Genomic DNA, 24,612 nt, shown 5'->3' on the forward strand with positions numbered 1-24,612 from the left:
AATATTAAGAACAATGTCAATACAGGAACAAACTCAGAAAATATTGGAAATTGACAACAGGTGCTTCATCACCTGTAAAAAGGAAAGCTAAGTAAGTGTTTTGTATGTAACACTTAAAGTGTTGGTGAGCTGCTACCTTTAACTCTTGCAGACTATGTGATGAAGGTACTTCCACAATTCTGCTAGGAAGTAAGTTGTAAGGATTTAAGTCAGTATAATACGTCATTTGGACAAGAACTTGTAGCAGATGACATTCCCATACTTTGTTGCGCTTCTGTTCGCCGAGCTGGGAATTTGTGTTGCAGACGTTTCGTCCCGTCTAGGTGACATCCTCAGTGTCACTCAGTGACACTGAGGATGTCACCTAGAAAGGGGACGAAACGTCTGCAACACAAATTCCCAGCTCGGCGAACAGAACCACAACAACGAGCACCTGAGCTACAAATCTTCTCACAAACTTTGAATTCCCATCCTTTTATTAATCTTATATGGAATGTGAGTGTTGCCTGTCGAGAGTGTGGTGCTGGAAAAGCACAGAAGGATAGGCAGCATCCGAGGTGCAGGAAAATCGACGTTTCAGGCTCCTCGGATGCTGGCAGACCTGCTGTGCTTTTCTAGCACCACACTCTGATCTCCAGCATCTGCAGTCCTCACTTTCCACATGTGGGTGTTGTTTGTCCAGACTTGCATTTGTAGCCCATTCTTAGTTGTCCTTGAACAGATTGGCTCTGTAGACTGTTTCAGAGAGCAACTAAGAATCAGCCACATTACTATGAGCCTATAGTCACCTGTAAGTCCAGGTCTCTTTGTAAAGCACATTGGCGAAAGCAATGACAATTTTTATTGCAATTGTCATGTGTTTCTAACTCCAGATTTCTATGAGATGTCATCATCTGCTGTAGTGGGAATTGAACCCATTACATTAGATGGCAATGCTAGATGATTAGTCTTGTGAGATTTTCATTACACTGCTGCCATTTTTCAAAACAGTAGAGATTGCTGCTTTGGAGATGCTGCAAAATAAACATCTTGGTAAGTTGCTGCAGTGTGTCTATAGATGGTATAATTAACATGCATGGTGTGTCTTTGATGGAGGAAATCTTATGTGGTGGGTATGATGCAATCAAGCTGGCTGTTTTGTCTTGGTTGGTAACAAGCTTTGTAAGTGTTGTCAGAGCCAAACTCATCTAGACAAGTGACAAGTATTCAATTATATTCCTGATTTGCACCTTGTATATTGTACAGACTTTGGGATGAGATAACTTTGAGAGGATTCAATGGTGGTAATTTCGTTGAATGATTGGATTCTCTTTTGTTGGACACTTTATTGCCTGGTATTTGTGTGCTGAAATTGAATTTTGATATTTATCAGCTCAAACCTGAATATTGCTCAGGCAATGTTGCTTGCTATATTTAGACATAGGCTACTTCATTATCTGAGGAGCAGCAAATACAGCTTTTTCTTATGATGAAGGGAGGTAATTGATTGAGCAGCTTAAGATGGTTGGATGAAGGACACTGTCCTGGGAAACTTATGCAGTGATGTCCTGCACTGAAGTGATTGGTTTCCAAAAACTGCACCCACTGTCCTTTTTGTTAGATATGACTCCAACCATTGGAGTAAATTCCAGTTTTGTTGAGACACCTTAGTGTCACATCTAAAACTGCCTTGAAGGCAAAGACAGTCACCTTACCTCAACCTTCAATTCAGCTCTTATGACCATATTTGAATCAAGGCGATAATCAATCCTGAAGCTGAGTGATTCTGGGTAAACTGAAACTGAGCACTGATGAAAATATTTTGAGGTACTGTTGAGCATAGTCAATTACATCTTTCATCTCTTTGTTGATTAAAAGTGAACTGCTTGACTTATAATTATATTGGACTGGTCTTGATATTTATTGACAATATATACCTGAACACTTGGCAATTTTGTGAGGCAGATATCAATGTTGTATCTGCTGTGGAACAGGTTGGCTAGATTCAGGCCTAGCTTGTGAGCACAAATCTTTAGCACCACTACAACCCAAATCTTTTACTGCTTCCAGTACCTTCAGCTATTTTTTGATATCACACGAAATGAATAGAATTAGCTGAGAACTGGTTTCGATGATGCTGACAACTTCAGAAGGAGACTGAGATAGATAATCCACTCAACACTGGCTGAAGGTGGTTACAAAGAATTCACTCTTGTCTTTTGTCCTCATTGCTATCATTGAGTATAGCAATTTCATAGAGTCTCCTTCTCCCCATCGTTGTTTAGTTGTCCACCATGAGTCATAACTAGTGGTAATCTGCTGGAATCCATATTGGGATCTCCGCTGTTTGTGATATACATAAATGACTTGGATAAAAACGTAGATGGATTAGTTTGCAGATTGTACAAATGTTGGTGGAGTTGTGGATAATGTAGAAGGTTGTCAAAGGATACAGCAGGATACAGAACAGTTGGAGATATGGATAGAGAAATGGCAAATGGAGTTTTATCCATGTAAGTGTAAGATGCTGCACTTTGGGAGATCAAATGTTTGGGAAAAGTATATTGTGAATGGCAGGACCCTGAACAGTGTTGATGTACAGACAGCTCCTTGAAACTGGCCATGCAAGTAGATAGGTGATAAAGAAGGTGTATGGCATGCTTGGCTTTATTGTTTGGGGAATTGAGTACAAGAGTTAGGACGTCATGTTGCAGCTTTATAATGTTAGGCTACATTTAGAGTATTGTGTTCAATTCTGGTCGCCACATTATAAGAAGGATATGGAGGCTTTGGAGATGGTGCAGAAGAGGTTTACCAGGATGCTACGTGGATTAAAGGGTATTAGTTATAAGTGAGGTTAGAAAAACTCTGGTTGTTTTCTCCAGCTGAGGAGAGGCTGAGGAGAGACTTGATAGAAGTCTATAAAATGATGAGATACATAAATGGGGTTGGCGGTCAGAATCTTGTTCCCAGAGGTGAAATGTCTAAAACTAGGGGCCATGCATTTACGGTGTGAGGGGTAACGTTCAAAGGAGATGTGAGGGGCAAGGTTTTTACCCAGAGAGTGATAGGAGTGTGGAATGTACTGCCAGGGATCTTGGTGGAGGCTGATACCATAGGGGCATTTAAGTGACTTTTAGCTAACACATGAATATGCAAGGAATGAAGGGATATGGACCAAGAGCACACAAAAGGGATTAGTTTAATTTGGTGTCAGGTTCGGTACAACATCATGGGCAGAGCCTATGCTCTACCATTCTATGTTCTGTAGAATATAGTCATAAGACTGTGCAACTTTAAAATAATCTGTTAGTTGTGGCTCATTTATCTCTGTGTATAGTATGCTGCTGCCATAATTTTAGCATAAATACTGAATGATGTTGTGGCTTGCCAGGTTTGTGCCTCATTTGTAGTAAAGAGTCATAGAGTCATAAAGCAAGGAAACAAACTCTTTGGTCCAACTCAACCATGCCAACCAGATATTCCAATCCAACCCAGTGCCATTTGCCAGCACTTGGCCCATAACTCTCTAAACCCTTCCTATTCTTAATACATCCAGATGCCTTTTAAATGTTGTAATTGTATCAGCTTCACCACTTCTTCTGACAGTGCATTCCATACATGCATCACCCTCTGCGTGAAAAAGTTACCCCTCAGGCCCTTTTTAAGTCTTTCTCCTCTGTCCTTAAACCTGGTTTTGGACTCCCCTACCCTGGAAAAAATATCTTGCTGATTTACGCTATCTGTGCCCATCATGATTTTATAAACCTCCATAAGGTCACCCCTCAGCCTCCCCTCTACAGGGAAAAAGTCTACAGCCTCTTCAGCTTCTTTCTATAACTCAAACTGTCCAGTCCCGGCAACATGCTGATAAATCTTTTCTGCAACACCTTGTGCAACCATACCCTTTATTTTCTACCACCTGTCCATGTTTTTCTACCAAAACATATCACCTTGCACTTCTCCAAATTAAACTTTATCTGCTGATTATCCACCCACTCCTTGGACAAACTTCAAATTTGTCCCTTGAAATTAAAGATCTAGATCATTATTGTAAAGCAGAAAATGCTGACCCCAGGATTCTCCACTACAAACCTCATCCAATTTGAAACTTGTCCATTAACCATTATAGTTTCCCAACACTGAATCAATTTTGTGACCCCTTTGATACTATCAACTGATTTTAAATTCCACAAGCTGCTGAGAAGTGATTTATACCCCTATTTCCTGAATGTTCGACTGCAACACCAGCACAATGTCACATAATCATCTGGGTCTTAAATAGTCATAGAGATGTACTGCGTGGAAACAAACCCTTCGGTCCAATTTGACCATGCCAACCAGATATCCTAAATTAATCTAGTCCGATTTGCCAGCATTTTGTCCATATCACTCTAAACCCTTCCTATATGAATATCCAATCTTTTAAATGTTGTGATTGTACCAGCCTCCACCATCTCCTCTGGCAGCTTATTCCATGCACACACCATTGTCTGTGTGAAAAAGGTGCCCCTTAGTTCCCTTTTAAATCTTTCGTCTCTCACCTTAAACTTATGCCCTCTAGCTTCGGACTCCCCTCCCCTGGTGAAAAAACCCTGGTTTCTCACCCTATACATGCCCTCATGATTTTCTAACTTGTATAAAGTCACCTGTCAGCTCCAGGGAAAATAGCCCCAGCCTCTCCCTATAGGTCTAACTTTCCAACCGTGGCAACATCCTTGCAATACTTTCCTGAACCTTTCAAGTTTCACAACATTTTTACCATGGTAGTGTTAAGACAGACCCGCGGGGTCCCGTCTTTGCGTGTTCTTTTGGAAGGAGAGACTCACACTGGCAACTATGATTAGACGCAGACAGCAGTTTATTCACAGAATCTTAACTGGTACAACGAATCTACAAGCATGCATTCGTTGGAGAAGGCGTTCTGTCTTCCCGTTCAAAGTTGACACAATTATACTTCGCGCTGCCTGGAGTCCCCGGTCAGTTCGCCTTCCCCATTGGTCCATTCATCTGCGCGCGCTGGGGATCCGTCCTCCTATTGGCCGCATCGAAGTGCCTGTCCAGCTCCTGCTGTGCTTGACAATGGCTCAGCCATCCCCGGGAGCGGTTCCGATCCCGTATTCAATAGTCCATTGTGTCAAGGAATTACTATGCGTCTGACAGGCTAGCCATTTTCAATAGTTTCAGTTTAACTAAATTGACAATTACACTTATCAACTTTAGACTTAAATAGAGCCATTCACACTCACTAGTTACAGGTTCCGATAGAGCAATTCACACTTGTCTAACAGTTACAGATTCCGATCAGTTTCTTTATTAATCCCGAGTTTCGATGGGGCAATTGATACTGGCTGGTATTTACAGGCTCCAAGATTTAATTAACATTATGCATATCCCTTACAAGCTCCAGCAGTCATGCAATCGCCTGCAGCAGCTCACTTGGCTGTTGTTAACCATTTCAGGGCTGGAAGTGTCACCCTCCCTAGCCCTACATTAAACACCGCAGTGAAATCTCCCCAACAGTAGGGAGACCAGAATTGAATACAGTATTCCAAAGGTGGCCTGCAACATGGTGTCCCAGTTCCTATATTCATTGCACTGACCAATAATGGCAAGTGTACGAAACGCCTTCTTCACTATCCTGTCAACGTGTGACTCCACTTCTATGGAATTATGAACATGCACTCCAAGGTCTCTTGGTTTGGTAACACTCCCAGTACCTCATCATTAAGTATTAGTGCTGCCCTTATTTTTCTTACCAAAATGCAGCACTTCACATTTATCTACATTAAACTCTATTGGCCAGTCCTATGCTCATTTGCTCATCTGATCAAGGTCCTGTTGAACTTGGAGGTAACCTTCTTCGCTGTCCACTACACCATCAATTTTGATGACATCAGCAAACTTTTTCTCCTATATTCACATTCAAATCATTTATATAAATGACAAAAAGCAGTGGATCCTGCACCAATCCTTGTGGCACACTGCTGGTCACAGGCCTCAAGTTTGAAAAGCAGCCCTCCACCAGCACCCTCTGTCTCCTACCTTCAAGGCTTTGGCTTGCTCTCCCTGGATTCCATGAGATCTAACCTTGCTAACCAGTCTACCATGCAGAACCATGTCGAACGCCTTACCGAAGTCCATATAGACAATGTGCACCACTATGCCTTCATAAATCTTCTTCATCATTTCTTTAAAAACCTCCTTTGTGAGGTGAAGTGAAAGCAAAGCACTCAGGCACAGAACCTGCAATCAGAGAGATCAAAAGACCACATGATGCAAGAGAAGTGTCAACAGGCTGAACAACAGGTCTCTGCAGGTGATCAAGAGTGTCAGACAGTGTGAATAAAGTGTCAATAGCTGAATAACAAACAAAGGGATGATCTATCAATTGAGGCAGAGATAATTATAAAAAACAAATAAGATGATGCTGGCGACAAACCAAATGATTAGAATTACATGATAGATATAAGAGTTGCACAGGTATAAGGGTCTAACCAAAGTAATAAGTAATCCAAAACCATACAAACTAAAGTAGAGCGATCATAACAAGTTATCAAGGTGACAATAAAGAACATTTTACAAATATAGAAATAGCATGCTAAAAACTAATATATAGTTTAGTTTGTTCTGTCATATTTTAAATTCAGTGTATTTTTCTTCTTGATTTTCTGCCTGAAAGTATACTTGATTCTGATTGACTGCTTATCCTTTTAGGTGTTGTCATTGATGCTGGGTGCTTGGAGAGTTCCTTGACATGGCCCTGGATTTAAGCGGACAATGGGAAAGGGAAAACTTGTAGCAAAGGGATCACAAGATCTTTGTGAGAAGCTTCTTAGAGATGATCAGCAAGCATTGTTTGGTCACTGACTGCACGGTCCATGCCACTGAAACAGATGCACTGGATTGAAACACAGTAACGTTTATATTCTACCCTCCAATATAAATTTTAAGTTGCTGACTGCTAGTGGTTATCCAAGGCAACAACATGTTTAGTTCATTTCCAGCAAACTCAAGTATGAACAACAGCTTATGCTCTCAGATGTTAAGTGTTTTGGCGGTCACCCAGAAACTAAACATTTTAGATTGTTGGTAGCTGCAAGCATACATTATATTCATGAATATATAAAATTAGAGGTACAATAGCAATTTATTGACAGTCCATGCAGTTATTCCAGCAAACTTACCAGCTGAGAACTAACATTCAAGATGCTCCCTTTCTCCTTACGTTTTCATGCTCGAAATTCTCCTCACCATTCCCAAGTGCTCTGTAACCACAGTGGAGGACATCAAGAGAAAATATGAAATTAATACAGCTTATGCCCACCACTGTACAAATTTTATTCCTGATACAATTGTAGGAATTTGTTTTGAAGTCCAAATCAATAAATAATTCATTATGTCACATATTTCAAGGAACTTTAAATACTCAAAAGAGTATGTTATATTACAAAAGAGAGTGTTAGATTTAAATACAGGAGGCCTTTGCTACATTCTGCCAGCTCTATAACTGAAGTTAATTCATAAGCCATTTTCCCATACCAGTTGTGTGCCCTTATCAAATATTTGGACATTTTTCAAAATAACATACCTACTCAATAATTACTTGTTTAAAATATTTCATGTACTAATACAACTGGTCGCCAATTACTTTGGTTGTGAGGCTATATTCCAAATAGATTATTTGTGGATCTGCCAATCTAAATTATAATGCTCATATATTCACAATACAAAAGTAAACTTTATTTTGACGCCCCTTGAATCTGAGAAATAACAGCCCTGTGAAAATATCTCCCATTATTTCAACCTTAATCTCCCGACTCATTTCAAATGTGATCAATCTTTCACTAGTTAACCATCTCAAGTCTTCACTGAAAAATCTCAACCCTTTGATCTGGTGGAAGAAGGCAAACATTGGTGGAGCCTTTCTTCAAAATTATAATCTCTAACCTTGATCTCATACTCTAAGCAAAGCTGCCTTCTTAAAACGCTCTTATTCTTTCTATAATGAAGTCCCCACAGCTGCATTTAAAATTTCAATTAATGTCTTGAAGAAATTCCATATTTTGTATTCCATCTTTTTGTAAGTAAACTCAAATTTCCCATATGATTCAAGAGCTTTCAAGCTACATGCCAACATGTAAAACTTTATGTTCTACAGCTAAATCTCTGTTGTTCTAATGTTAAGCATCTTGCATCATTCACTTTCATTCACTTTCTTTTCATTCACTTTCTTTTTTCCATCAACATCCTTTTCTGCATTCCAGAGGACATATATTTTTTTCATATTGATAGACGAGTGTCCTTCATTCACCACCAACTGGCAATCTCGTTCAAAAAACGCTATAGGATGGTTAAAGGGTGAAAATGAAAATTTGAGTCTTCTTAAAACATGACTTACTTGCTAACCAATAGGAGAAGCATTCCACCAGCCAGTAGATATCCTTTAGCTTGTGAAGCACAAAAGAGAGAAAAGGGCAAATCTTTTTCTAGAATGCTGAAAAACATTTATTCCATGAATGTACACAAGTGGTGGTGGACAGCAGTACTGATACAGGGCAAAAAAACCTCATCTGATTGAGGAGCAGGGACAGACATGATAATCAGAGCTGGTAATCATCCAGACAACAATAGAATGGGGTGTGCATAGAAAAATACTCAGATTTCTGACATCATTTGGAATTTCTTAAGTGACTGCATAACATTTTACAGTTATTGGTACTCTCTCAAAAAGTGTCAAAATTCTTTGAAATTATTGTTAAATTTTGACTCCATTACAACAATTCCAATGATCCTACTGTTATCCAAAATCAGCTGGTACAACAATGGGCTATTGGCTTTAAAAATCATCATAGGCATCCACTTAAAAGGAGATGTAAGTAGTCAAGAGGATTATACGATTCAAATATTGAACGTGTCCCAACTCAGCAGCAAATTTAAGGAATATCTCTGTCTTTGAGGATTAATGGCAAAAGAAAACTTCATTTTCCCCAAAGTTATAAATAGAGTGTTATTTCTACACAAACAGCAGAAACTACAAAGAAAATTTCCTTACATAAAAATAAACTGTGCCACAGGTGAAAGGCTAACTTGTTAACAATTTAAAAATCAGATTCTGAACCTCTTGTAGTTTATATACAATACAAGGACATTCAGTTCCCTCTGTACTGCAGTATTTAGTCTTTCCCTACTTGATTAATATTTTACTTTCTATTCTTCCTAACGTGGATGATCTCATTTTCCCACATTGCACTACAGCTGCCAGACCTTTTGGCCACTCATTTAACCTTTCTATATTGTTTAGTAGTTTGCTTATACTCTCATAAATCTTCATACCATCAGTAAATCTGGTTATAATGCATCAGTCCCTTCATCCAAGTCATTAATATTGTTTGTTACTAACTGACACACCGACAAAGTGATACTTCATTATTTTCACAACCTGAAGGTGAGCCAAATCAAAATTAAAAAAGGAACTGCAGATGCTGAAGATTTGAAACAAAAACAAAGTACTGGGAAACTCAACAGGTCTGGCAGAGTCCGCAGAGAGATAAATAGAGTTAGGATTTCAAGTCCAGTGAGCTTATTCACTGTTTTTGTATTGGCTTTTGCACTTCTTCCAACTATGCTGGGTCCACTACTTTTCATCATTAACATAAATGATTTAGATGTGAGCATAAGAGGTGTAGTTAGTAAGTTTGCAGATGGCACTGAAATTGGAGGTGTAGTGGACAGCGAAGAAAGTTACCACAGATTACAACGGGATCTTGATCAGATGGGCCAGTTGGCTGAGGAGTGACGGATGGAGTTCAGTTTACATAAATGTGTGGTGTTGCATTTTGGGAAACCAAGTCTTAGCAGGGCTTATATACTTAGTGGTAAGGTCCTAGGGAGTGTTGCTGATAAAAAGAGACCTTGGAGTGCAGGTTCATAGCTCCTTAAAAGTAGAGTCGCAGGTCGATAGGGTAGTGAAGGCATTTGGTATGCTTTCCTTTATTGATCAGAGTATTTGTTTAGGTGTTGGGAGGTCATGTTGAGGCTGTACAGGATGTTAGTTAGGCCACCTTTGGAATTTTGAATGCAATTCTGGTCTGAAAGGTTCAGAAAAGATGTACAAGGATGTTGCCAGAGTTGGAGGATTTGAGCTATAGGGAGAGGTTGAACAGGTTGGGGCTGTTTTCCCTGGAGCATCGGAGGCTGAGGGGAGACCTTATAGAGGTTAATAAAATCATGAGGGGCATGGATAGGGTAACTAGACAAGATCTTTTCCCTGGGATGGGAGAGTCCTGAATTGGAGGGCATAAGTTTAGGGTGAGAGGGGAAAGTTATAAAAGAGACCTAAGGGGCAACTTTTTCACGCAGAGGGGGGAGTGTATGTGATTGAGCTGCCAGACGAAGTGGTGGAGGCTGGTACTTTGCAACATTTAAAAGGCATTTGGATGGGTATATGAATAGGAAGGTTTTGGAGAATTATGGACTGGGTGCTGGCAAGTGGAACTAGATTAGGTTGGGATATCTGGTCAGCATGGACATTTTGAACCAAAGGGTCTGTTCCCATGCTGTACATCTCTATGACTCTATACCCTCTATTGGTTATCTGTTAGTTAGCCAATCCTTGATTGAAAGATATTGCTCCAACACCATGAACTGTTGACTTGTACAGTAACACTACTGAATATTTTTCCAAAATCCAAATAGACTACAACCACTGGTTCCCCTTTGTATACCATAATACTGAAAATACCATTATATGCATCAGTCAATAATTCAGATGCATGGAAATTCAAACATTTCACTTTTGATGATAGATTAAAAACCATCTAGGAGATAATTCCTTTATTCAGATATTCTATGCATGCTTACCAGTTTACAGGAATGAATTCTGATTGAATATAGATTAAATTAGAATTAGGTATATCTATAATCTATATTGCATGAACTTATTCTAGTACAGGCAGTGGAAGAAAAACTATAATCACTCCCAAGCTTTTCAACTATATGAGGAAACATATGTCAAATTTCTATACCTGTTTATTTTCCAGTCACTTCTGTTAGAAGGTACATATGTGAGGATTAGTCAATGTTTTGGTTCAACATCAAATTCTTCCAAAAGCTTACAGTCATAAGAATGATTATTTAGGTGAGATATCAAAGCTTGTTGGTACCATTCAATCATAATGCAGTTACTGAGTCAGGAAAGCAGAGATAGAGGCTGAAATTATTTCTTTGTCTAATGTTAATTTTTTTAAATAACTTATTATTTATCTTACTTTCTGCTGCAAATTACTTTTTTATTTGCTATATTACTGAGAGCTGTAATGTAACTATTATGTTTAACTTCATGCTAAACTAGCTATGAGTATTCTGACTAATTTGTTTTAGTAGGTTACAACAGTGATGAATACCTTTTGTTCAAAATATTACATTTGCAGGTGCTTGCATCAAAGTACAGCATCTTTTAATATTAAGAGGTTCTGTAAAGAGTCATTATAGACACAAATCCGACCCATATGGATACTAATCCACTTTGTTAGCATCTGATCTTCTAGCAGCAATGGAATCCTCGTGTTTATATTTAGACTGAAGATCATTTCAGTCCTGACATAACCTATAGATTCAATTCTCACTTCATCAGAATGCTTGGCATAGGACTTCTTGTGTGCGTGAAGTGAATATTGATAAAGTAACCACATTGTTATAAACCAGCATTCACTGTTTAGATTATACCACAAATCTATTATATACTATGAGCTGGGAATTCACAATAGATTGTCATTTCTGTCAACCTTTTGCCACCATTAATTTTAAGCAAGTAATGGTATTTTTCATGAATAAAAGAATCATAATAAATATTTCAGTGGAATAAGAAGACTGATTCAAGAACGCAATAACATCTGCTACTTCATATTTTAAAGAAAATGTTACTTTGGTTTTTTAATAGCTGAGAAAAAGGAAATGTTTCTCTGATGGTCCATCTAGGTCATTATGTTGGGTTCATATAAGCATTTCCCTTCCAATCTAATGCAAATAGAACATTTTCTCTCCTTTTTGCTATTCCATTTTTCAGACATAACTTCTTTCTTTAACATTGTGAGTCAATCAATTAAATTTAATTATTTGATTTTAATAAATATTTTGTTCACAGTATTGTACATAAAATCACCTAAGCAAAGAGGACAACCTGAACTCCCAGTTTCATTTGTCAGTGCTGGAAATGGCATTAATCATCCAGACAGATGCAGTATAACCAATAGGCTGGCATTTGCAATTGTACACAAATGAACATTTGATATGATTAACTGATTAAATAAAATTGCTTCCAGCCCAATAGAGACTACAACCCTTATTGCCTGACATTGTATCACAGATATAAATGAACTATAAAACTCTCACACTATATTTATGAAGTAATCTTCTGCTCAGTCTTTATGTGTATTCTTTATGTTACCCCTATCTCACTAATCTGAACTTGCTGTCATGAAGTGGTACTAAAGCAAATGGAAATACTTAGGAGCTTAATTCAAGTGATCAATGGGAGGTCATGCTGTGGCTGTACAGGACATTGGTTAGGCCTCTTTTGGAATATTGCATACAATTCTGGTCTCCCTGCTTTAGGAAAGATTTTGTGAAACTTGAAAGGGTTCAGAAAATATTTACAAGGATGTTGCTATGATGGGAGGTTTTGAGCTATTGGGAAAGGCTGAATAACCTGGGGTTATTTTCCCTGGAGCATTGGAGGCTGAGGGGTGATCTAATAGAAGTTTATAAAATCATGAGAGGCATGGATAGGGTGAATAATCAAGGTCTTTTCTCAGGGTAAAGGAGTCCAAAACTATAGAAGGCATAGATTTAAGGTGAGAGCAGAAAGATTTAAAAGGGACCTAAGGGGCAATGTTATCACATAGAGGGTGGTGTGTGTATGTGGAATGAGCTGGTGGGAGAAGTGGTGGAGGTACATTCAATTACAACTTCTAAAAAGCATTTGGTCAGGTTTATGCATAGGAAGGGTTTAAAGGGATATAGGCCACATGTTGGCATGTGGGATTAGATTAATTTAGGATATCTGGTTGACATGGACTAGTTGGATCGAAGGGTCTATTTCCATGCTGTATATCTCTACGACTAGTTTTGTAGCGTGGACTGCTGTAATTACTTGCCTATCATAATGAAGGCTCTGTTTCCACTTGGTATTGAGGAATGAGAATTTTAGTGAATTGCTGTTCTTCATGAAGGATTGTGAGAATTTGTACACATAAACTGACTGACTTTCCATGTTAGTTTAATGTATAGCATTCAAAAAACCAGAGTCATGGTGCTTTTGCAGTGGAACTACATTACCAGTCCGTAAGTAAAGAAGAGATGATGGAAAACAGAAGATATTTGATAAAGACTCCTTGAAATACTGTTGGTTAAAGTTGTAGCGCATGAAATTAAAGACAAATTATTCACTTGGTTCAGAAATTGCTTGAGTGATAGAGCACAGAGAGAAGATATAGTTGGTAGTAGGTATTTTGCAGACACTTTAATAAGTAGAATTTTACTAATGGTGCATTATGATCTGTGTTGGGCTTCCACTATTCATCATTTTTTTTAATGATTGTTAGATAATTGAATAGGAAACCACATAAATTCACTGATGACACATAGATTGGTGGCACTGCAAGCTGTGTAAATGGAAACATTAAATTGCAGAGTAATCTAGTGAATGGGCAAGACTGTGGCAATGTATCTCAATATAAGCATAAAAGCTAAAAGGGATCAAAAGTTTCTAAATGGTGAAAAGCTGCAAACAGTGGAAATCCAAAGAGACTTGGGAAGAGGTAAATAAAATAATTAAAAATGCTAATGGAATGTGGACCATTATATTAATAGGACTAGAAAGTATGAAGTTAAAAATCATGCTGCAGCTGACATGAATTAATGTGAGCTGTTCTGGGTACCAAGCCTTAGGAAAAATAAAATACATCATTGGATGTAGATTTACCAACATTTACCTGGACTCTGTATGTTAGATCAGGAGGAGGCAGTACGTTCACTAGGTTTCTAGCATGAATATAAATGGTTAAAGGATGATTTGTTCAAAGTTTTAAAAGTATCATGGAACCTACAGGATGGATAGAGAGAATGGATAGAGAGAAACTACTTTCTGATGTTTGTAAAGTGTAGGATTAGGAAACATTGTATAAAAGTTAATGCTAGATCTTTCAGGATTGGAATTAGCAAACACTTCAACACACAGAGTGACAAAAATGTGGAAATCTCTTCCACAAATGGTTATTAATTGTATATTTTAATTCTGAGATTGGATAACAAAATTTCATCAAGGATATTCAGGATTTTGGGGCAAAGACAGGTATATAGAGTTAGGTCATGCTGAAACTGTCTCAAGAGGCAATAATTACTTACTCCTTTTTTAAAAATTTGTTTATTGGATGGGGCATCGCTGGAAATGCCATGCAATATTAGCCATTCTGAATTGAATTGAATTGAATTGCATTTATTATCACGTGTACCAAGGCACAGTGAAAAGTTTTGTCTCGTGAGAAACACAGGCAGATCACATAGTTAAGTAGGATAGATCAGTAAATAATAGATAAACAGTGACAAAAACAAAAATACAGGTACTGGCGAATGTTAAGAGCTTATGATTCCATTCAGTATTCTAACAACAGTAGGGTAGAAACTGTGTTGAAACCGACTGGTGCATGTGTTCAGGCTTCTGTACCTTTTCCCCGATGGTAGATGTTGTAGAAAAGCATTGCCAGGGTGGGATGGATCTTTGAGAATGCTGGCAGCCTTTCCTTGATAGCGGGCCTGGTAGATGGCCTCTATAGATGGAAGGTTGGCCTTTATGATTTTTTGGGCCAAGTTCACCACTCCCTGTAACCATCTCCGATCTTGAATGGTACAGTTGCCATACCAGGTAGTGAATACATCCAGACAGAATGCTCTCGATGGCGCACCTATAAAGATTGGCATGGGTATTCGCTGTCATGCTAAATTTCCTCAGTTGTCTGAGGGAGAAAAGACGTTGTTGGGCCTTTGTAACCAGTGTGTCCACATGAAGAGTCCAAGAAAGCTTGTTATGGATGACCACTCCCAAGAGTTTGACACTCTCCACTCGTTCCACTTCTGCTGTTGATGTGTAGGGGGGGGCGTGAGTATCATCTGAAAGCCATTAATGAGTCTTTTGGCTTTGTCGGTATTGAAATCTAGGCTGTTCTCAGTGCACCATTTTTCCAGGTCTTCTACCTCCCGCCTGTAGTCTGTTTCATTGCCATCTGAGATTCGACTGACTATGGTGGTGTCATCAGTGAACTTATAAGTAGCATTAGTCTGGTATTTGGCAACGCAGACATGGGTATACAGAGAGTGCAGTAGGGGGCTGAGTACATATCCCTGGGGGGGGGGGGGGTCCAGTGTTGACTATTAATGAGAATGAAATATTGTCCCCAATCTTCACTGTTTGTGGACTGTTTGGATGTAGATTTACCAATATTTACCTGGACTCTGTATGTTATATCAGGAGGAGACAGTACGCTCACTCAGTTTCTAGCATGAATGTAAATGGTTAAAGGATGATTTGTTCAAAGTTTTAAAGGTGACATTGAAATTCTTGAGGTGTGGGGTCAGCCACAGTGCCGTTTGGAAGTGAGTTTCAAGATTGTAACCAAGCAACAGTGAGGGAATGGCGATATTGTTCTAAGTCTGTAGAGTGTGTGATGTGGAGGGAAACTCACAGGTGATGGTGTTTCTATGCATCTACTGCCTTTGCCCATTTAGGTTCTATAGATTGTGGACTTTGAAGGAGACTAGATGAGCTGCTAGAGTACATCTTGTACAAAATGCTGCCACTCTACATCAGTGATGGAGTGAGTGGTGGATGAGGTGCCAATCAATCTGGTTCCTACATTAGTGAGCTGTCAATTTAAAAAAAATAAAAATATCGTTACTTAAATACTGATCATTTTTCAGGTACATTGAGAACACTGAAAATTGATTAGTTTCTATGCTGAATGAGTTGGAGCTAAGTAGTTTTTTATCCATGACATTTTAATATTCTCATTGTCTGTTCAGTGTCACAACTGAGATGAGCTAATTCAGTATAAATTATGGATTGTTGGCTGTCCTGATTTGTGTGACTTCATTTTACAAAAACAGATTCATTACTCCTGAGCCTTCAGGGGAGCCTCGTGCCTCTGTCAAGGAGAAAGAATGACTTCAACAACTGAGTCATTCAGTGATCAGAAAAATAAAGTAGAAAGGACTGCAAGTGAAGAAACAACATCATATGTTGTGCGTGTCAGTCTATTAGAGATGGTCTTAAACCAATCTCTGAGTCGATGGATGTGGTGTGTCAGGCATTCATCTCCATATGAGTTTATTAACATGAAGTCATAGAGTCATAGAGTCATAGAGATGTACAGCATGGAAACAGACCTTTTGGTCCAACCCGTCCATGCCGACCAGATATCCCAACCCAATCTAGTCCCACCTGCCAGCACCCGGCCCATATCCCTCCAAACCCTTTCTATTCATATACCCATCCAAATGCCTCTTAAATGTTGCAATTGTACCAGCCTCCACCACATCCTCTGGCAGCTCATTCCATACACGTACTACCTCTGCATGAAAAAGTTGCCCTTTAGGTCTCTTTTATATCTTTCCCCTCTCACCCTAAACCTATGCCCTCTAGTTCTGGACTCCCCAGCCCCAGGGAAAAGACTTTGTCTATTTATCCCATCCATGCCCCTCATAATTTTGTAAACGTCTATAAGGTCACCCCTCAGCCTCCGACGCTCCAGGGAAAACAGCCCTAGCCTGTTCAGCCTCTCCCTGTAACTCAGAACCTCCAACTCTGGCAACATCCGTATAAGTCTTTTCTGAACCCTTTCGAGTTTCACAACATCTTTCTGATAGGAAGGAGACCAGAATTGCATGCAGTATTCCAACAGTGGCCTAACCAATACCCTGTACAGCAGCAACACCACCTCCCAACTCCTGTACTCAATACTCTGACCAATAATGGAAAGCATACCAAACGCCTTCTTCACTATTGTATCTACTTGCGACTCCACTTTCAGGGAGCTATGAACCTGCACTCCAAGGTCTCTTTGTTCAGCAACACTCCCTAGGACCTTACCATTAAGTGTATAAGTCCTGCTAAGATTTGCTTTCCCAAAATGCAGCACCTCGGATTTATCTGAATTAAACTCCATCTGCCACTTCTCGGCCCATTGGCCCATCTGGTCCAGATCCTGTTGTAATCTGAGGTAACCCTCTTTGCTGTCCACTACACCTCCAATTTTGGCGTCATCTGCAAACTTACTAACTGTACCTCTTATGCTCGCATCCAAATCATTTATGTAAATGACAAAAAGTAGAGGGCCCAGCACCGATCCTTGTGGCACTCCACTGGTCACAGGCCTCCACCACCACCCTCTGTCTTCTACCTTTGAGCCAGTTCTGTATCCAAAAAGCTAGTTCTCCCTGTGTTCCATGAGATCTAACCTTGCTAATCAGTCTCCCATGGGGAACCTTGTCTAATGCCTTACTAAAGTCCAAATAGATCACATCTAGTGCTCTGCCCTCATCAATCTTCTTTGTTACTTCTTCAAAAAACTCAATCAAGCTTGTGAGACATGATTTCCCACGCACAAAGCCATGTTGACTATCCCGAATCAGTCCTTGCCTTTCCAAATACATGTACATCCTGTCCCTCAGGATTCCCTCCAACAACTTGCCCACCACCGAGGTCAGGCTCACTGGTCTATAGTTCCCTGGCTTGTCTTTACCGCCCTTCTTAAACAGTGGCACCACGTTTGCCAACCTCCAGTCTTCTGGCACCTCACCTGTGACTATCGATGATACAAATATCTCAGCAAGTGGCCCAGCAATCACATCTCTAGCTTCCCACAGAGTTCTAGGATACACCTGATCAGGTCCTGGGGATTTATCCACTTTTAACCGTTTCAAGACATCCAGCACTTCCTCCTCTGTAATCTGGACATTTTGCAAGATGTCACCATCTATTTCCCTACAGTCTATATCTTCCATATCCTTTTCCACAGTAAATAGTGATGCAAAATATTCATTTAGTATCTCCCCCATTTTATGTGGCTCCACACAGAGGCCGCTTCAAATTTAATATGGATGTGTTAGGGAGAATCCAATTAAAGTTTTAGCTTAAGTTTCTTAGTTGGACCCTTGTATTAGTCTCAGTATGAATGTTTGGGCAGATTGTCTTCTGAGAAAGGTTACCTTTCATGTTCAATTTACATTTTCCATCTTTTAACATCACCAGTATTCAACTTCACATTCATCAGCATAGGTCATCTCTCTCATTCCTACTTGTCGACTCAGTAAACTACATCCACCATCAGGCTGGTGCTTTCATTTACTGTCATTGGTAATTTAAATTATGTTCCATTGAAATATGTTGAATTCACACTGATGGTCAGTTATTACACTTTCATGCATAACATTCAAAAGTGCCGAAGTTCTCAAGGATAGACTCTTTGAGTTTCTTTTTGAAGCATACTGTGGTGACCTTTACTTGCATCATTAATTCCTGATCCAGCTTGATGGAATTTCTGATCAGTGAAGCACATATTGAACACAAAAGTCATATCCTGTATTTAACATTCCACTTACTTTTAATAAAACTGAAATATTTTTTAACCATTTTCCTATTTACAGAATATATATGTTATCTTTTTTATTCTTTTAATATGCATTTAGTCATCCTCAATTGACATTTTCTATTCCCTGGTTAACAGTACTTCTTGAGCTCTGTCTATTGCAAGTATCTGAGTTAAGTTTTCAGCCTGTTTATTCGCTTTTTTAGATTTTCCTAATAAAGAGGTTGTTATGTTTGCAGACCACTAAGAACACTATTGTAGAACATCTTGCTCGACCCCAGATTTTCTTGTTGTGTTGTCTTCCACATGAAGTTGTTATTTAAGGTTCAAACATTTCTAATGCGATCAAGTCATATTTTTCTTTAATTTGAATACTCCATTGTTTCCAAGGTTCTGTTTTCACGTATTTTGGAATGGTGGCTATGGTGGTGCAGAATCTGTAGATTACCTTCAGTGTCTTCAAGGTATATAATGTAACAGTGGATGATGGTGAATTCTCAAGATAATTTGAAAGGAGAAAGATTATCCAGAAATTCCTGCATGTCCTTAAATTTCTGCATCAAATATTTTCTTGACAGGTTCCAAAGTTGTCATGTCTACACTCACTTTAAATTTATTTCATAAATTGATCACTCTGTTTGAAGAGAACATTTCCTAATATTTGTATGATTTCACCTTTTACTAGCTATAAGCTACAGGTTAATTTTGCAAAGGGAAATCAGGTAAGGAAATGTAATGGGTTTCCTGTTTGCAAAAAAATGACTTCTGGCTGTCCATACCCAAAATAAAAATTATCCCCCTTGTCCCCTCATTTTACTCGATCGATTAAAATTAATGTTCCCACTCGACTTATTCATTGTTCTCTTAATTGTATTGTTTGCCTATTATATTTCACTCACTTCCAGGACAGGGATCACCTTACTTCCAAGACAGGAAGCAACACTGCACATAGGCCTTTAAGATAGAATTATTTTAATAATTATTCTGTATTTTTCCGAATAATTATCCTGCAGCTAAAGCAAAACACAGTGGACTGTGGAAATCCAAAATAAAATAAAAATCGGAAATATTATACAGTTTATAGAATATTGGCGAGAAATGCAACCTTAGTGACCGGGATTTTGCCAGCTGCACAGTGGCAGGACAATGATGGGACTTTACTGCCTGAGGCCAATTAAAGGCTGCCATTTATTCCACTGTCCAATTAAAGAGGTGGCCTGTCTCTTGAAAGTTACCAGAACAATCAAGGATCTTGATTGGTGACACTACTTAGGTTGCAAGGGGAAAGGAAGGGCACCTACATGAAGGCCTATGATGATTTTCGTTTAATGTGCCAAAACCAAATAATCAAGTCCAGTGATCAGATAGCTTTATGTACCTAACATTGTTATTACTTCGCAGGAAAGCTGCTCAAACACCAATATGTCAATTAATTGAATAATTGTGTGATGCCTTCTGGTTCACGAGTGGCTAAGCTCTATCTTTTGGAATGTTTCATGGTGGTAGGGTTATGTCGAGCTTTCCTTACTATGCCTTCCATCATCATTTTGCCAATGGCTGCTAAAATGTTTCAGATGAATAATCTTTCTTTAGAAATTATACTGCCAAGCCACACACTGTCACAGCATTACTGTGCAATTTATTTTCAAATGTGGGAATTATAATGAATAACACTGTTTCATTGAAAGGAAAGACCACTTGTCTAAAATATATGTAGTTAAGGATCATTGTGTCTTTTGAGCAATCACTCCACTGACCACTGTAGTGTCTCCAGCATAATTGCTAGTTGTTAAACTCACTAGTTCTTTGTCCAGCTCATAATGTTAAAGTCTACCCTTTCATGAGCTACTCTCTGTCTTTGATCAAACAGGCCCTCACACCAGCTTCCCTAGTCTCATTCTATTCTGTTTTGCACAATCAATTTTGTAATCCCCTGAAATGTCTTTCTTTACTTTTGAACTAATTTTCAGAGGCTTCATGCTTGTATTTGCCTGTTGTGCATTGCTTTTTCTGAAAGCTATCTGTGAGGCCAGTTAATAAGCCATTCACAGTAGCTGTTAAGTCTAATCATTCTAGAACCATAGAAAAGTGCAAAAGAGGCCATTCAGCCCACTGTGTGCTGACTGAGGAAAACAAAACTAACTGCCCTCTGTGATACCACCTTCCAGGACCTGGTCCACAGATTTGCAGCTTACAGCACTTCAGGTGAAGATCCAGATATCTCTTAAATGATTAAGAGTTTTCACATCCTCCACCAAACAGAGCAGTGAATTCCAGATGCTCACCACCCTCTGGGTGAAAATCTTTTCCTTACGTCCCATCTAATCCTTCTACCAATCACCTCAAATCTGTGTCCCCTGTAATAGGCCTGTCCAGTAGGGGACATAGACCTTCCCTACCTATTCTATTCAAACCCATCTTTTGGATGTAGGTTTGCTCACTGAGTTGGAAGGTTCATTTCCAGATATTTTGTCACCCTACTAGGTAACATCTTCAGTGGGCCTCAGGCAAAGCACTGCTGCTAAGTCCTGCTTTCTATTTATATGTTTGGGTTTCTTTGGATTGGTGATGTCATTTCCTGTGGTGAAGTCACTTCCTGTTCTTTTTCTCAGAAACCCTAGCCACTCTCCCCTATATCAAAGACATCTTGGAAATGACTGCTAGACTACTCAGATCCCTTAACATCATGGTAGCCCACAAACCCACCAACACACTAAAACAGTAGCTAATGAACTTGAAAGATCCCATACAGACAACAAGCAAAACTAAGGTCACTTACAAAATATCATGCAAGGACTGCAACAAACACTACATTAGACAAACAGGCAGAAAACTAGCCACCAGGATACATGAACACCAACTAGCCACAAAAAGACATGGCCCTCTCTCAGTAGTATCCTTATATACGGATGAGGAAGGGCACCACTTTGACTGGGACAACACATCCATCCTAGGACAATCCAAACAAAGACACATACGATAATTCTTAAAAGTATGGCATTCCAACCAGAACTCTATCAACAAACACATCGAGTTAGACCCCATCTACCACTCCCTGAGAAAAGGAACAAGAAGTGACTTTGCCACAGGAAATGACATCACTAACCCAAAGAAACCCAAACATATAAATAGAAAGTAGGAATTTTCAGCAGTGCTTCACCTGAGGCCCACTGAAGATACTAACTAGTAGGGTGATGAAACGTCTGGAAATGAACTTTGAGCTCAGTGCGCAAACCTACATCCAGAACCTCAACCTGAGCTACAAATCTTCTCTAAACTTGCTAAAACTCATCTTTATTTTGTACACCAGTTAAGTCACCCTCAGCTTCCTCGATCAATATCCTCCTGTATATTGTGTAGTTCCCTGCTTTATTTGCTCACCCCAAATGAAATGCCACACAATTCTCTGGATTGAATTGCATTTGCAAATTTTCTGCCCTCTTAACCAAACTATTTATATAAATTTGGAGTAGACTGATATACTTGTCACTGTCAATTACATGGCTGATCTTTGATTCATCTGCTAATTTGCCAATTAAGTCTCCCACATTTATGTGTGAATTAGTAATATATCAGAGTGTTTGCAAATGAAGGATATCACCATTAAAAGTGGCTGCTGAGATCCACCTGAGCATGTGCAGCAGTTGCACTGGTGACATTCGACACTGGCATGGAGTTGTCCTTTATTTTCAATATTTGTGGGTGAGAGACAAAAGAAAATAATTTAAACATTTCAAATTCATATCAGACCCATCATTACAGCACTGGTAATTTGCACAGGTTTGTTCAGTTGAGCCAGTTCCCTTTGATTTATATCCTGGGTTCTGTGTCTACGAAGTATCCAGACAGAAAACTATATTAACATGCAAGCTACATCTTATCTGAAAACAATCTATATATCCAACATAGCTCAAAATGTTTAATTTACAAATTCTGCTATAATGGATTTCCATTCAGCAGGTGGGCACTTTTAGCTTCTTTTGGTGCTCTACCTAATGGTGGCATTCACTGTTAATATGATCATAATACAGTGTATACAACAAATGGCAAGGAATCCAATTCTGTGTCCTGTGGAACACAACTGGGAATCACTTCCCTTCATAAGACATTCATTGACATTACCTTTTATTTCATGCTGCTGAGCCTATTATGAATGTAACTCATCACTGTATACTAATTCCCTGTACACTAATTCCTTATCAGAGTATTGAAGCATGGACTAATTCACCAAGTTAACTTTAATTCTATTTCTGCACACTAATTAACTTTTGCATTTCAGCAGGCATTTTAATTAGTTGAGGTTAACTGAAGTTGCTAACACAGCTTTGAAGTATGATTACTTGTTTTAAGTATTTGGTTGCTCTTCCCCCTTGCAGAGATCTCATCTGATGATGGCTGCTTTCCAGGAGGTGTCATCTCCTAAGTATAAAATTCTTCTAGCTTTGTTTGTCTACTTCAGGTTGAAGTAGTTTCCAATAAAATTACACTTACAACATTAACCTTTACGTATTTCAACTTACATATTAAATTCAAGGATTTTCCAAACATATTTCTAATTAGCCTTTATGACCTTTTGATTTATTATCTGAAAATGGAGAATAGAGTTCACTCTAATCTTTTAGTGTTTTTGTTATGAGTGTGATGTCTGAATGACATTGGAATAATGCTTTCACTGCAACCAGATTTTACGTGTCCATTATCACGAACTGAAGGAATGGCTAATAACTTCAATAACATTGGTAACCTTTTAAATCAATTACTCTGATGCTTTACTCATTGCCCAATCTTATTTTAAATTCTTTGCTCAAGAACTCAATCGTCATGAAATCTAATTTGGCTTTGGTATTGGCTGCTCAATCAGTGTGGCCTGAAGGGCAGAAATCTCTCCTGAGCTGAGCTGTTCACTTAGAGAAAGGATTATTTGGTCCCCATACAAGGAAGAATTCGATCAATACACCACAATGTCCTAACTCCTAGCATTTTTTTTTCTGTTTTAACCTTTACAGAAGGATTAGAGTGTGTTGAGCCAGTCCTAATTGATTGATATGTCAGATACAGGTTTAGCCTACATAACAGAATTATTGGAGGATCTGACCAATTTAAACTTATCATCTCTTCCCCATTGAGTATCACTTTCTGGGCTGGTATTTGGAAAATAAAAATGATCAATAGTGCATTTTAGGAAGGCTCTCCTCCTTCACCTGTGGTATTACATGGCCAAGTTGTATCTTGTAAAAAAAAGGGACAAGAAAGATGAACAGTAACAGCATACCAGCCGAGTGCTATGTTGCTATGTGACTCAGGAAGAGATAGAGTCGTAGAGTCCTACAGCATGGAGACAGGTCCTATGGCCCAAACTGGTTCATGCCGATCAAAATGTCCGTCCACGCTAACCCCCTTTCCCTGCATGTGGCCCATATCCTTCTAATCCTTTCCTAGCCATGTATTTGTCCAAATGCCTGTTAAATGTTGTTAATGTACCTGCCTCAACAGCTTCCACTGGCAGCTCATTCCATATGCGTACCACACTCCATGTAAAAAAATTGCACCTCAGGTTCCCTTTTATTCTTTCCCCTCTAACCTTAAACTGATGCCCTTTAGTCCTCAATTTCCCAACCCTGGGAAAAAGACTGAGTGCATTCACCCTATCCATACCTCTCATGATCTTATACTCCTCTATAAGGAGCCCCCTCAGTCTCCTACACTCTAAAGAAAAAGTCCTAACTTGTCTAACCTCTCCTTATGACTCAGACCATTTAGCTCAGGCAACATCCTTGTAAATTTCTTCTGCACTCTTTCTTGTTTAAAAACATCCTTCCTATAACAAGGTGACCAAAACTGAACACAGTACTCTAAGTGCAGCCTCATCGACTCCTGTATTACTGCAAAATTACATCCCAGCTTCTATACTCAGTGCCCTGACTGATGGAGGCCAGTGTGTCAAAAGCCTTTTTCACTGCCTTGTCCACCTGTTACTCCACTTTCAGAGAAC

At 39.0% G+C, this 24,612-nt stretch overlaps 1 protein-coding gene and 1 long non-coding RNA gene across 3 annotated transcripts in view; one reads left to right on the forward strand and one right to left on the reverse strand.

Moving 5' to 3' along the window:
• The window catches only part of LOC122559633 (muscarinic acetylcholine receptor M2-like), an 83,758-nt gene that overhangs the window by 19,581 nt on the left and 39,565 nt on the right, over positions 1-24,612 (forward strand). The gene's annotated exons all lie outside the window — the stretch shown is intronic.
• LOC122559634 (uncharacterized) overlaps positions 1-24,612 on the reverse strand; it is a 159,715-nt gene that overhangs the window by 11,028 nt on the left and 124,075 nt on the right. The window contains exons 2-3 of one of the 2 annotated variants that reach the window (XR_006314485.2): positions 8,381-8,476; positions 7,167-7,247 (exon numbers count right to left, since the gene is read on the reverse strand). This is a non-coding gene — a long non-coding RNA (uncharacterized LOC122559634). Of the gene's footprint in view, positions 1-6,711; positions 7,248-8,380; positions 8,477-24,612 lie in introns of those variants that run through there. The other variant, XR_015760442.1, reaches the window with a different exon arrangement.

This window comes from Chiloscyllium plagiosum, unplaced genomic scaffold (genome assembly GCF_037043375.1).
Source record: "Chiloscyllium plagiosum isolate Xiang-an unplaced genomic scaffold, Cpla_swu_hap1 HiC_scaffold_19, whole genome shotgun sequence".
Taxonomy (NCBI): domain Eukaryota; kingdom Metazoa; phylum Chordata; class Chondrichthyes; order Orectolobiformes; family Hemiscylliidae; genus Chiloscyllium; species Chiloscyllium plagiosum.